The sequence below is a fragment of the Strix aluco genome, chromosome W, assembly GCF_031877795.1.
Source record: "Strix aluco isolate bStrAlu1 chromosome W, bStrAlu1.hap1, whole genome shotgun sequence".
Classification (NCBI taxonomy): Eukaryota; Metazoa; Chordata; class Aves; order Strigiformes; family Strigidae; genus Strix; species Strix aluco.
In genome coordinates, this window is record NC_133970.1 from 233,586 (window position 1) to 245,440 (window position 11,855).

The 11,855-nt window shown below is 48.9% G+C and overlaps 1 protein-coding gene across 11 annotated transcripts in view; it reads right to left on the minus strand.

The window, feature by feature from the left end:
- Positions 1–8,126, minus strand: part of LOC141917628 (zinc finger protein 532) — a 49,417-nt gene extending 41,291 nt beyond the window's left edge. For 3 of the 11 annotated variants that reach the window (XM_074810969.1, XM_074810959.1, XM_074810970.1), the window contains exons 1-2: positions 7,295–7,536; positions 5,559–5,668 (exon numbers count right to left, since the gene is read on the minus strand). The gene's annotated coding sequence lies outside the window, so the exon portion shown is untranslated. Of the gene's footprint in view, positions 1–5,558; positions 5,669–6,126; positions 6,332–6,492; positions 6,705–6,828; positions 6,888–7,294; positions 7,537–8,020 lie in introns of those variants that run through there. The other 8 variants (XM_074810960.1, XM_074810961.1, XM_074810965.1 and 5 more) reach the window with 8 other exon arrangements.
- Positions 8,127–11,855: the final 3,729 nt, after the last annotated feature.

Here is an 11,855-nt window from a genome sequence, read left to right on the forward strand (position 1 = left end):
TAAAAAGTTTCTGTATTGTTATGCCAAGAAATTTCATCAGGGAGAGAAGATTTAAGTGATTCAATCAGAATTACAGTAATACATATCCTAACATTAGGCAAACATCAGCCTAACACACAGGTTATGAGCAGTTCATTGGTTATTCAATATGTATCAGTAATTATGACTGACTAACACTTCTGATTATTTACTTTGAAAGTTGAGTATCTGAAAGAAAGACATAAGCAATATGCTAATACAACCACCAAACCTTCTTCAGGAAACGAGAACCACATCTCAAATCACAACTCGGTGTGGTTTGAAACACGCAGCAGGCAAGTAGGATACGCAAGAGGCCACTTTAACCACAATCAGCAATGTCTATCACATTCACATAAAATACAGGTTCCTTTTTCCTTATCAAGGTCCCATGACTTGTTACTGTTGCAAAACTCAGACAGATTCCTGCTTCCAGAAATACAACTTTCATAATAGGCACCATTTTGATTTCTTAGGATAATGGTCCTGTTTATCATCCATACTATCAACAGGGTCATGCCAGTCCTTATGTAAACATCTTTGTGAAGTATGGGGTGTTTTACAGTTAAAATTTATACCAAGCAATCTGCTATTTCAACTCTATACACTGTATCTATTTGCCTTTTTTTTTTTAAAAAAAAAGAGAAAAATCCAATTTGTCTCCATGCATGAGCCTCAAAGAGTAAGAGAAATCTGAATCTGCACTTCTGGTTTTCTAAGAGCATATTCTACCAATTTTCCTCCTCCCTCCTACCCCTCAAAAAAGCTTTGGAGGGTAAGTATTAGCCCAGTATTTCAAGTATTAAAATTTTTAGCTTTTTTTTTTTTTTTCCCCTCAATGCAGTAACCTTGCTGTTGACAGTTTCAGAAAAATGTTAAGATTTATTCTTTACTAGCCCAAAAAAGTTTTCAACAGGCATTTCACAGAATCTCAGAATAGCTGAGGCTGAAAGGGACCTCGGGAACTCCAACTCCTCTGCCCAAAGCAGGCTCGGCTACAGCAGGACCCTCAGGACACTGTCCAGCCAGGTTTTGAGTACTTCTCGAGATGGAGATCCCAAAACCTCTCAAGGCAGCAGGTTCCAGCATTTCACCACCCTCACAGTAAAAAAGATTTAAATCACTAACTAGCATCCAGACCTACTCACACTCACTTGCCTTGCCACCCACTTACGACAGTATCTAAATGCATTTTCAGAGCGCACCACCAACCAGAAGCCAGCTAGAGAGCATTATCAGATAGATCACTGCCCACCGGCTGCTGATCCAGAGCACCATCCCAGCTCACGCCATGGTCGGGTGGAGCATTTTGGGATCGGGACAGGGAGTGAAGCTACCCAAAGCTCTGCTAGCGGCTGTGATTTATAAGGCTGTCCCTGCGGCCTCCTTCCACAGCGGACAACACCGGCTGACATTTGACTTTGATCTACTTCCACGTGAGCTGTACAACTAAGATGCTATAAACAAATTGGGATGCCGTAAGGAGGAAAAAAAATTGAATGCCAACCTTTCTCAACTATTAATCCAAAACATTGTTCAGTATCATACACAAAAGACAGTATTATTTTAGAAGAATTACTAAAGTATTTACCAAACGGTAAAAAAAATATTTAACAAACCCATTCCTCCACTCAGTCTTTCATTCATCTAGTTCTAGAATACCACAGAAGCCTGTTAATCCACACACTGGCTGCAGGCGTTGTTTTAAACTACCAAATGCTGAAAACAAACAAGCAATAAAACTACCAAAGTCAATGAATTACCAAGTGTATTCTGTTGATTTGAATAAAAGTGCAGTTTGTTTGTAATTGTTTACAATGTTTTTAACTTTTCAATTCAGGAGTGTCTTCCATACAAATTTTGGAGATCCAAAATCACATCCGCCAGGAATGAAAGCAATGGCAGCAAATCACATTTAGGATGGCAGAAGATGGAAGTGATGGAAAAGATCACAGAGATACCGAATGGCACTTGGACCACGTTCGTGGGGCGTTGCTATAACCTGGCGCAGCTACAGACCTACCCTGCGTGTGCACACACATTGTCTTCTCCTGGTAAACAAAATCATCTGGGAGTCCCAGAAGCCACGAGAATGATCCTTGTCTCCACGCACAGAAGGCAGATGCAGTTGCAGCCAGATTAAAGCTTAAGAACTTTTGTTGCCTTGTTCGCTGTTAATTCATACAGGCACAACTTTGTCCAATGGATCCAGGTTTAGAGCCTTAGGAATGCAAGATCCCTGCAGAGGAGTCTCTTATTCAGTCTTTAATGCAAGGTAGGACAAAATGCTCTCCGTGCTTATGGCTCAGCTGAGTTTTGCAATTATGTTACCAAGCCATCTCAAACCCACAAGACAGCCCCAAAAGCAGCCCGAGTTGTTTTACAACCATAAGCATGTTACCGTTGTTTTCAAAACATATCCAACCCTGTAGCTGATTACAAAAGAGCAGGCAATTGCCTTTGTCCTCTTTCCTACTATATCCTGCATCTGATTATGGATCCTTCTTATCTGACCTGTTAAAAGATGAGCCCTTTTCCCCTGCAATAGGGGAAAGTAAAAACAGTTCTTGAGAATTTTTGTCTTCTCCAGCAAATTTCCACAAGGTTTTTTTAACAGCCAAGATAGAATTACTTGTAGTTTATGACTCCTCAAAAGCCTTATCTTGTAGTCCGACTCCTCCATTTTTGAACCTTCTTATTTTTTTGCAAAATGGGTATCTCAGGTTCTCTTTGGGAAGGAAGAGAGGGGTTATCTTCTGAAGCCTGTCCACTTCCTCATCTCACACTACCACTGAACCACCTCCAACCACATGCGCGACTGGTTCAAAGTTCACCACTATCAGCCTTTGGCTGGCAAAAAGAACAGGGATATTTCAGCACACGAGCAAGGTATCTCCTCTCCCACGCCATATGGAGCTCAGTGGACCATCTCTAGCTACAGCTGGCCAAATGAAAACTACCTGTATTCATCAAGAGATTCAGTTCAGGTTTTGAGCCTAGCAACTTCCCAAATTCCTCCTAAAATGGAGATGAATTCACAAAAAGCAAGTAAATCCCCATATCATTCTTTGCACTCTACTTAAAAATGAATTATAAAAATGGCTTAATTTTGTACTTCTACATGTCAAATGGGCTGGGGCAGTAACATGTGAATAATTCCAATGTACAACAATCATGAATAAAATTTTGAGATTCCCAGTTTAATGTAAATTTGAATCACGTTCTAAATGACACTTGCTTCCTGCCTATGTCCTTTAACGTACTTTAAAGTGGATAGCAATTCTTGCTCAGAAACGGCATGAAGCAGCTGCCAACAGTCTCGGTGAGAGCACTCCAAGTTGGGCAGGGCCCGCCTGTGCAACACCAGCAACAAACAGGCCCTAAATCAAGTTTTGGGGTTTTTTAAAACATACATTCTCAGCCATCTGTATGCATATTTGTATTTTAACACACATTGACATTTCTAAGAAAACCAAAGTTATTTAATTCATTCAGAAGAGGCTTCTTGGAACTTGATAAATCATTACCCCTGTTCTCAAGATCAAATACCTGAGACAAGCCTCAATGTAAAATGAGATCACAACTGCTGATACAGAGGACCAGCCCTCCAACATTAAGCAGTGTTTTCTGCTGGAAAGCCGGCCTACATGCAAAATCAGAATCATCTGGTGAAGAGCATTTACAAATATTATTAGACTAAAAGAAATAAAACTCACCAAGAACACTGCAGACTCCAGCATCTATTCAGGTTTCTCATCTTACAGCCTACAAAAATCCCTGCAAATTCAAAACCTCCTTTGCTAAAAATAAAAATTCATAGTACAGATCGTGTTCAAAAATCCAAACAAAACAGATACATCGGATTTTGTGACAATTCAAGAACTTGCAATTTTAAAACTTCTTACTATTCTGGTCTAAAGAAAAAAAAATCTAAAAGGTGCTCTCTTGTAACATATGAATTTTAGCTGACACTTGGAAAAGAACATGCATCAGCATCAGCAATAGCTACTATTCCTATCATGCAACAAGAATTCATGTTTGCAAGCATAATTTTCCTACAGATGTCTATAGTCAAATATAGAACCTCTGCATCCAACTTACGAAAAATAGGAACAGAAATCAGCACAGTGATCTGTCAGGCATTTTGCTCCACCAAACAAGCTATTTACTGCCCTATCAAATCTGAGAAACCACACATTGTAGCTACATTAAAACCCACAAAACCGTCATTTCAGGCTAAACATTAGCATGATATTTTCACTTTTCTACAATTAATATCTAAATACCTTACGTAATCTACTGCAGTCAGAAACAGAGGTTCTCTTGTATTGTCACTCTCTGATGCAGGCACCCTGCCTACCATCAGCCACCATACAACTTACCCAATATCCACAACCTCTCAAGGTTTTTAAGACTGTCTATTCTGCTGAGCACAGAGGAAAAAACACCCTAATTTCACACTAGAACAGAACATTTTCAATGTTTTGCCTCCATATTTATCTTGATTGTAGACTACCAAACCAGGTAACACAGCCAGGACTGGTCAGATTTTTTAAAAAAAAATCATACTGGTTAAGATGCTAGGGTTGCTGATTTCCTGTTATAGGAAGTAACAGTTCTAGCACAAGAATCCCCAAGGCAAAATGTTTAGTGTTCCAATGTGTAAGCTCTAACAGCCTTTGTTCTTCCCTTTGCTATATTCATTACTGCTTTCTTATCTCTCCCCCTCTCCCGCTCTCTGAATCCTTCGGCTTTCCCTGTAAGAATCAAATGCCAGCTCAAATCTAAGTACACATTTATTTTTTAGATGAGAGGGGGGAAAAAAAAAATCCTATCCATTATCCCTTGCTTTGAGTTAAAAGTAGTCATCCCTCAGGAGCTGATGCACTGCCCATCCGGTTTCCTATTCTTATTTCATTACTGCACAATATTATAATTCATGCCACTAATAACCCACTGGAGCTCCATCAAACCCCTAAAATACATCTTTCCACTTGGCTGCTGCAAAATCCTCCCTGGGTTACAACAGTTTAAGAAACACCAGCCATACTATTTATTCTATATGTTTTTTTCTGTGTAGGCTACATTAAGTACATGTTTAACACTGAAGACCTTAATTCAGAAGCAAGTATCCGGTTACTCGGATATGGCCAAACAAGCAACCTTTAAATATTTAGGCAGCAAATTCTGAATGTGTAATGCTGTAATACAACACAGAACAGTTCACTGCCATGTGGTCCACAATTTACGACTGTCACTCAGAGGCCTATTCCGTATCTCTACGCTGTGAAAAAATGTATATCTGGATAGAAGATATTTCAGTGAAAATACTGTATTTAGCCAAGGTATCAGTAAGTCTTTGCAAGTAATAGCTTTAATCCTATTAAAACTGGAGGACGTTAATAGCATTTCCCCAGTAACACTTAAACAATTGTCTCCTTACTAACGTGCCAAGTGTGCAGTCAGGAGCCAGATTTACTTTTCACATACAGGTACCTTCATACTATTGTTATATTCACACCCCAAACACCACATCTCACCTTGTGAACCTTGACCTTTGAAAGATTTTTTTAGCCAATGCTCAGTTACTGCCACAGATGCATTACCTCTGCAAATATGAAAGGGTTAAAGGCAGCCCCAATCAATAGGCCTACAAGGAGAAAAAAAAAAAAAAAAAAAAGGAAAACGAGTATGCCTTACAGCATCTTTGCAATGCTTTTATGCACAATTCTACAACAACATTGTTTCCTTTTGGCCTTACAGAAAGGCACAGCCTCCCCCCCACCCCCCCCCCTTTAACATCTCCTAAAGAAGAAAACCACAAGACAGCACCCTGTAAATAAAACAGCATGCAAAGCAGCATTCTTCAGTCGCAAGCATAACTACAATTACAAATCATTCAATCAATTTTATTCAGTTTAGTTTTAAAATAGACTGCATAACCAGTGTCCCACCCTTGCAAAACAAAAATATTTTAATAAGGGTCATAAATCTCAGCTCTTGCCCATTCCTTAAGCATAAAAAGGCACGAAAAGCCAAAGTAATCTCAGTTACTGCAAATATGTACATTTACATACAGAATCCTTTATGACTATATTAGCCACATACCAGTGCTGTGTGTCTAAAGTGTGCATTCACATACTGTTTTGGGATGGTATCTTTCTGCAAGCTCCTCTGCTTTTGGCTGCCATGAAGGGAGGAAGCTATCCCACTGTAGTAGCTCAGTGACTGCATTGTGTTCAGGAGCTGATCTGCCTCAAACCAGTTCCAGCCGGTTCTGGTCACCCTACATAAAAAGCTATGGCAACCCTCGCTGAGTTGCCAACAAGTCCCTGAAAATCGCAGAGGCCGTTTCTGCTGGGGCGGCGGGGCCGGCGGCAGGGCTGCCCCCCGGCTCCCCTCGAGCCCGGCCCGCGCACCCCCGTGCTCCCCAGAGCCGCCCCACACGCTCCCTTCCTCTCCTCCCCCACTTACCTCCCACAACCTGGCTGAAAGCTGTGAGTGTGTGCGTGCCTGTCTGTAGCTAACAAAGAGACCGCAATAAAAATCCTCACAGGATCTCTCTTGCAGCACCAGGCAGGCTCGGCCACAGGCGGGGAGCCAGGCTGCTGACCCGGGGCGCTCCCCCCTCCGCTCCCCACGGCGGCCGCGGATCGGCGTCACCGCGGCCCCCTCATGCCCACGGCCCTGGGGCGGCCGCTGCGGGTCCCCTCCCGCCCGCCCTCCCCGCTCCCCGCTGCATCTGGGGCCGCGCGAGCGGCATTTTCTCTCCCCTGCACAGCGCTGCTACAAAGATCCCCACGCACGCACCTCCCTCCCCTCAAGAAATCCATTTCCGCAGCAGCGAGATGCCTGCAAAATAGTTCCTTTGCCCCCTCCTCGCAACACCCGACTTGGCTGCTGAGCTGTTTTTTTTTTTTTTTTTTTAGCTATTCCGCTCTCCTGGAGGCACCGAAAGAAGAGAAGCCGCAGCCCCACGCCCGGCCGCCCCCCCACGCCCAGGGCTGCGGGGGAGGCCGGGGCGCAGCCTGCGAAGATGGCTGCTGGGCGCAGCCGCCTGCTCGGCCCCGCGGCTCCCGCCGGGGCGGCTCCTCGCCAAGGTCACGGCTCCCCGTGGGGCCGCAGCCCCTCCGGGGGAGGGCCGGCGCCCCCCCGCCCCGCGGCAGCGCAGCGCCTCGCCCGCTCCCCCGCTCTCCTCAGCCGCCCGGGGCCTGCGGGGCCGACGCTCGCCCCGCGCCCCGACGGTGCTCGCCCCGCTGCTGTCGTGGCTACTCACCCTCGCACTGGGACCACCAACAGCCTCCTATGTGCCGAGCCCCGTCCTCGCCGGGGTCTGCCGTGAGACGGGGGCTCCCCGGCCAGGCTGTGCCCCGAGCGAGGCCCCGCGGCTCTCCGGGCTGCACCTGTAACTGTTAGCAAAGGTCTCGGGCACAACCCTTCGCCCCCCCTTCCCCTGCGGAGAGAGCGCGGCTCTGGCACTCTCTCCCCAGCCCTCACCCCCACCCCGTGCTGGGGGAGAACCACCATCTTCTGCCGCTGCCTGCGCGCCGCCGGCCGCCCCGGCGCTCCCTCAGCCCGGGCTGCTCCCGCCTCGCCGGGCCGCCGCGGGCATCTCGCTGACGGGCCGCGGCCCCCTCCCCTCAGCGCCCCCCCGCCACCGCCCCGGGCCCGAGGTCGGCCCTACCCGAGCGGGCCCGGCCGAACCCGGCCCGGCGGGGGCCTCCTGGGGAGGGGAGGCCGCGGCGGGGAGGAGGCGGCGGGACGGCGACGTCCGAGCGACCCCCCTCTCCCCCCTCTCCCCCCCCCCCCCCCCCCATACACACACACACACACCCCGCCGAGCCGCCCGCGGGGCTCCGGGCAGCGGCCCGCGCCGAGCCGAGCCGAGCAGGCCCCGCAGGCCGCTGCTGTGGCGGGGCCTGCGCGCGGCGAGGCGGGAGCCGGGCCGGGAGGACGGCGACCCCCCACCGCACGCCGAGTCAGCGCCCCCATGCAAACACACCTGCTGCGGGCCGGGCCGGCCCGGCTGCGGCTCCGGCCCCGGGCGGGCGGGCTAAGGGCGGCGCGGCCTGGCCGGGAGATGGTGGAACATAATGGCGGGGAGGCTCAGCCGGGACTGAGGAGAAGGTGGGGGTGGGGGTGCCTCGGCTTGCACAGATGGGGGAGACGCTCCCGTGTGATTCCGTGTGAAACGGCTCCCTGGAGTGTGCCGGGGGCGGGGAGGGCTGCGGGGCTGCCGCTGCCTCACAGCGCGGCGCGGGCAGGCGCCGGGGCCGGGCAGGTCGCGGCCTCCCGCAGCCCGGGGCGGGGGGGGGTGTGTGTGTGTGTGTGCGGGGGGGGCGATGGCTCCCGGCGCTGCCGCCCAGCCCAGCCGCCCGAGGAGGCCCGGCCCGGAGCGGGGCCGTTCCGATCCCTGACCCCGGGCTGCGCCGCGGCCCCGCCGAAGGGCGCGGGGCCGGCCCGGAGCCGCGGTGCCCTACGCGGGGGGGGGGGGCGCGCCGGGCCGGGCCGATTCCCCCGGGCCAGGAAGGGTTCTCCCTTCTCCCGTCCCTCCCGGCGCACCGGGCCGCGCAGCGCCCCGGGGGCAGCGCCCTGGGAGAGGCCAAGGCGGGTCAGCGGGTGTGGGGGTGTGTACCTCCCGCCGCGCTCCATCACCCGTCCTTCGGTTCTGAGTCAACAAAGCACGGGAGCAATGACCGCTTACCGGCTCGGACGGGTCGTGTGCTTCCCCAGCGTGGCCCCGCAGCATGGATCCTCGCGACGCCAGGCCAGGCCGCTGCTCCGGCCGCTGGTGCAGGTGTGATGGTGTGGCCACGGCGAGGGACACGGCACAGCTCCGCAGCGAGGGATGAGGGACACGGCCTGGTGAGGGACGCGGCACAGCTCCACGGCGAGAGATGAGGGACACGGCACGGTGAGGGACACGGCACAGCTCCATGGCGAGGGATGCCACACAGCTTCGTGGCCTGGCCCTCAGCAGGGCCACGCTGGCTGTCGCCTCCCTGGCCACACGCTTCGGGGACCTGAGCCATCTTAGCACGTGGCAACACTTAAAAAAGTCACAGCCTAGAACTTTGTCTTGTATCGATGCTGACGTACCTCACAGAAAAAGATTAATGTGAAATGATTAGGTCCTTCCTGGAGATAGAGTGGAGGTTTTGGCTATCACCTCTTGTGACAAGTTGCGTTTGGTAATAGGCTTTTGTTTGCTGTGAAGCAACCTGGCGTTAATGTCCCTGTTACACCTTTTAATATGAAATTTCCTCCATTTCTGTCACAGAATAGCATATTGTACAAGCATCCAGCATGTTTTCTAGAATTTAAAGTTTCACATGTGAATCACTTTACTGGATCATATTAATGGCTTTAAACATGTAACACCGATCTCAAGTTCATGCTTGTAAGCTTGGTTTTTACAGACTATATAGATGATGGCTACACATTCTGGTTGCAATCATGGTGTTTTATCAACATCTCTGTTGGTAGGCAGCAAAGCCCCCAAGGCCACCTGCATTCGTACTGTGTGTGAAGACGCTGCTGAGGGGAGGCTGCGCCCACAGGGGCGATAGGGCAGGTCTGGGCCCGGCTGCTCGCACCCAGCAACGGGACTGCACCAGGTACGAACTCATACGTGTTCGGAGACAGCACCAACTGCTCCATGGCCATCTGTGGGAACTGGTGAGTCTGACAAGTCTATAGAATTTGAATATATTGATTTGGTAATTTATATGACAAATAAATGGATTTGTGTTCTGCACTAGTTTTAACGTTCAAGAAGGGCCGTGGAATTCAGCTCGCACCAGCCTAGGGCACATCCTGCAAGTGACTTGTAGAACAAGGCTGTAATATTTGTAACACCCTGTTTCTTCCCCATTAACTACTAAACTGATTTGATAAAGTGAAAACTACAGTCTGTTTTCTTACACTGCATTTCTGTGGTCGGCTTGCGTAATAGTATAAAGATGGCAGCTGCTACTACGGCTTTTGTATTAATATCTGAAATGTTAATTGATTTCACAGTTTATACATGGCATAAAGGTCCTGGTGCATGCTGTCTTTCAGACAGATTTACTTGTTTTCCTTCCAGCCAGGTGTCCGTGACATCCCCATAGCAGAAAAAGTCTGTCACCCTAAGTATCTGACTTTCAGAAAATAAAATGAAGAGAATTCTAAGTATCATTTACAAGCGGTGCCAGACTGAGAGCTCTTCTGCAATGGCTTTTTAGTTCAGACACAGGCAACTGCAATGCAAGTGTCCCTGCAGTGTCGCTTCTGCTCTGTGAGGCTTCGGTGGGTGTTTCAGCATGTTGACCTTACACCTTAGATCTCAGATTTAGGCCTCAAGTCACCTCAGGAGCACCGTGACTCTGCCGGTAAAGCTGTTTCGGTGAGCTGCTGCGGAGGCAACGGGTGGTTTGAAGTTACTCCAGCCCTTCCAGAGGTGGGAACTGGCATCCCTTGCTTTATCCTGTCACAGCAGCTGGGGCTGTGCCAGGACGTAACGTGAATTAGGAGAGTTTTGGTTCCCAACAGCTGCTGAATCTTAACCCTCAAAGTTTCCATCTGAAAATACTTCCTTACTGCGTTGCAGCCAGCCAGAAGCACCACGCCGTGGCCCCTGGCTGTGCGGGGAAGGAGGAGAGCCCGAGGGCAGCTGCAGAGGGACAGCGGGCTGGAAGGGCCCGTGCTGCCAGCAGCGGGGTGCTCCGGCCGCACCCGAGAACCCGGATCACACCAGGACTGTGAGTGACCACAACAGGTCCCGTTGGCTCCCCCCAGACGCTGCCATACACCCCTCAGAACCAGGGGCGGGAGAAATTCCTCTTTTGTAAGAAGATTCTGTTTTCTCCGCTGGCTTTGCAGTGGCTGGGACCAAAGCCCCTGACGCTGCCCTCGCGGTGCAGAGTCTCAGTCAGGACAAATGAAACCACCAGCGCATTCCTTCCGCTTTGACCCCAGAACGGTGCCGAGACGGGATCTCCCGGCCACCTGCGCAGACAGAGCAGCGAGCTTTGCCGTGGGGCCGCACACTACCGATTTCCTTCTCCAGGAACGGAATCTTTAACCCCACCTCTCCTTTTCCCTGACAAAAGGCCTCCAGTACATCCCGCTATTACTTCTCAGCAGTCAGCAAGGAGTGCTGCCAAGTCAAAACATTTTCCCTTTGATGCTGCAGTGAATGCTGAACTTGTGTGCAATAATAACTTAATTATTTAACTTCTGAAGTATTTTAAGGCTCTTGAAATCCAGAACTCTAAAATGTGGTGTATCCATCCCACACTTTCTGTACAGGAATCAGTTTTAACTGTATCGAATATAAATAGCAACAAACATGGCTTTTGCACATTAAAAGTGTGCTGGGGCCAAAAATGATTTTGCAGGTGGACTGATACAATAAAAAATAAGGTCAATTTACAATTAATTTTTTTATGTCAGAATAAACAATGCCCTTTTTGTCCTCTCCCAGATTTGTTTGTTGTTTTTACTGAATAACAAAACATTTCCTTCCTGGGTAGCGAAACATTCTTAGCTTAAGCAAGAAGGGTAAGACACAGATTACATATTTTCAATCCTAAATTTCTTTTTTAGACTAAAAGCTTTACAACTTCTGACAAAAAACTTAATACTATCTGTTACTTCAGTTGCTTTTTTAGGTTTTCACCTTAAAATTTCCTGTATCATATTATCCACGAGAGCAGAGCAGAAGCCTGCATTTCTTGTTTTAGAATAATTGTGTATTTCTTATTATCACTCTCTACAATGCAACAGTACTTTTCTTTAACCACTATATTTAAACATTCAGTATTGAAAAAAACCCAGCTTACAACTAAACTTCC